Source organism: Carlito syrichta, unplaced genomic scaffold (genome assembly GCF_000164805.1).
Source record: "Carlito syrichta isolate Samal-C Ts95f unplaced genomic scaffold, Tarsius_syrichta-2.0.1 Scaffold153563, whole genome shotgun sequence".
Classification (NCBI taxonomy): domain Eukaryota; kingdom Metazoa; phylum Chordata; class Mammalia; order Primates; family Tarsiidae; genus Carlito; species Carlito syrichta.
The window spans coordinates 172556-174616 of NW_007097659.1; the positions used below are offsets into that span (position 1 = coordinate 172556).

Sequence of the window (2061 nt, forward strand, 5' to 3'; positions counted from 1 at the left end):
AGGCAGGTCTCGAACCCGTGGGCTCAGGCAATCCACTCACCTCAGCCTCCCAAAGGCGCAGGATTACAGGCTGAGCCACCGAGCCCGACTTAAAGCATTTATTTTTATTTTTTTAGAGACAGGTCTGGCTCTGTCCCCTAGGCTGGAGTACAGTAGTGTGATCTTGGCTCACCGTATCCAAAAACCCCTGGGCTCAAGCGATCCTCCCGCCTCAGCCCCCAGAGTAGCTGAGACTATGGACATGCCACCATGCCCGGCTAATTTTTTTATAGAGACGAGTTCTCACTATGTTGTCCATGCTGGTTTCGAGCTTCTGGGCTCAAGCAATCCCAGCACTTTGGGAGGCTGAGGCAAGAGGATTGCTTGGCCTCAGTACTTTTTTTTTTTAAGACCAGTCAGAGCCGGGCTCAGTGGCTCAGCCTGTAATCCCGCCCTTTGGGAGGCTGAGGTGAGTGGATTGCCTGAGGTCGCGGGTTCGAGACCCGCCTGGGCAACTTGGCGAGACCGCATCTCTACAATAAATCCAAAAATTAGCCGAGTGTGGTAGCGCATGCCTGTAATTCGGGCTACTCAGAAGGCTGAGGCGGAAGGATTGCCGGAGCCCAGTAGGTCGAGGCTGCGGTAGCCGGGCGCGGCCACTGCACTCCAGTCTGGGTGACAGAGTGAGACTCAAACTCAAAAAAAAAAACAACCAGTCAGGTGCTTTAGTGAGAAGTGGGGATTGAGTAGAACAAGGAGTGCAATGTGTAACTGACCATGAACAATCAATTGAGATAACTCACTACCTTCGGACCAGCCTCATTTTACTTTTAATAATCAACTTGTTCACATGGTAGTAAGTTTTTCCCCTTTGCTGGGATACCCAGGACCTCAGGACTCCTGTCTAACGCAACCACAGTTCACTTCTTGTCCATCTCATACGCAGCTGGTGGCGCACACCCGCGGATGCTCACAGCCTAATGTGTCCTTTTACCCAAACGGTAGCACCGATCAGCGCTGTTTTTTCTTTTCCTTCCTTTTTTTCACCTAAGATATCTTGGAGGCCGTCCTGAAAATTTTTCGTTTTAATGGCTGTTTAGGGATTTTTTTTTTTTTTTTTTTTTAGGGGCAGGTCTCGCTGTGATGCCCAGGCTGCTCTCAAACCCCTGGGCTCAAGCGATCCTCCTGCCTCGGCTCCCCGAGCGCTGGGATTAGGGGCGTGAGCCACCGCCCGGCCCCTGCATTACTTTTTATCTTGGTCACCGTTAGTGATTCAGTCTGGGAGCTGCGAGGACCCGGGAGTACCCCCACTCCTCCGAGCTGCAGAGCTGAAGTCCGGGGACCCGGTATCAGCCCCAGCTCTGTCCAGAACTCGCTGTTTCTTCGGGCTCCTCTTCTCCCTCGGCGCGATCGTGGGAGGGGGCTACGGGTGCAGAGAAGACCGGCCCCCCCGTGCCCCAGGCGCGGACCAGGGCGCTGCGCGCGCGATGCCCTCCCGCGGTCGGCTCCATCCTTCGGCGCGGCCTCGCGGCTACCCATTGATTGCACCAAGCGCTCGAAGCGCTCCGGTACCCTCCAGCTCGGAACGGCTCGCAGGCCCTCCCAGCCTTGGCACTCAACCTCGCGGCAGCCGCGCTCCGGCACCGGCTGCTACTCACCGCCGCCTCGGCCGCTTCGCCCCTGGTACCGGAGCGAGCCCTGAAGGTTGCCGCCGTCTCTGTCCCTTTAAGGGGGCTGAGTCGGGGCTCCGCTACTTCCGCCCCTAAGCAACATGGCGCTGGCGCCGCGGCGAGAGCGAGGGAAAGACGCAAGCCGAGCTCCTCTCTTAAAGATGGCGACGTCCTGGCCGTCCCGTTCGCGCCCGGCGGTGACGTCACTTCCGGGGCGGAGGAGGCTGAGTGGTGCAGTGAGGGACAAACAAAAGGAGGCGCCGGAGGAGCGCTGCGGCCGGCGGCGGGACGGAGCGGCCGGGGCCTGGGGCTGCCTGCCGGGCGGCCGGGCGCGGCGAGCCCAGGTGAGACGGTGGGATGGACGGAGGGGCGCGGGCTGGCTGTCACCTCTCGAAACCCGCTCACACATGCC

The 2061-nt window shown here is 59.0% G+C and overlaps 1 protein-coding gene across 1 annotated transcript in view; it reads right to left on the bottom strand.

Annotated features, from left to right (window-relative positions):
- The window catches only part of KYAT1 (kynurenine aminotransferase 1), a 43272-nt gene extending 41454 nt beyond the window's left edge, over positions 1-1818 (bottom strand). Inside the window, exon 1 of the mRNA XM_021708887.1 lies at positions 1638-1818. The gene's annotated coding sequence lies outside the window, so the exon portion shown is untranslated. The remainder of the gene's footprint in view (positions 1-1637) is intronic.
- Positions 1819-2061: the final 243 nt, after the last annotated feature.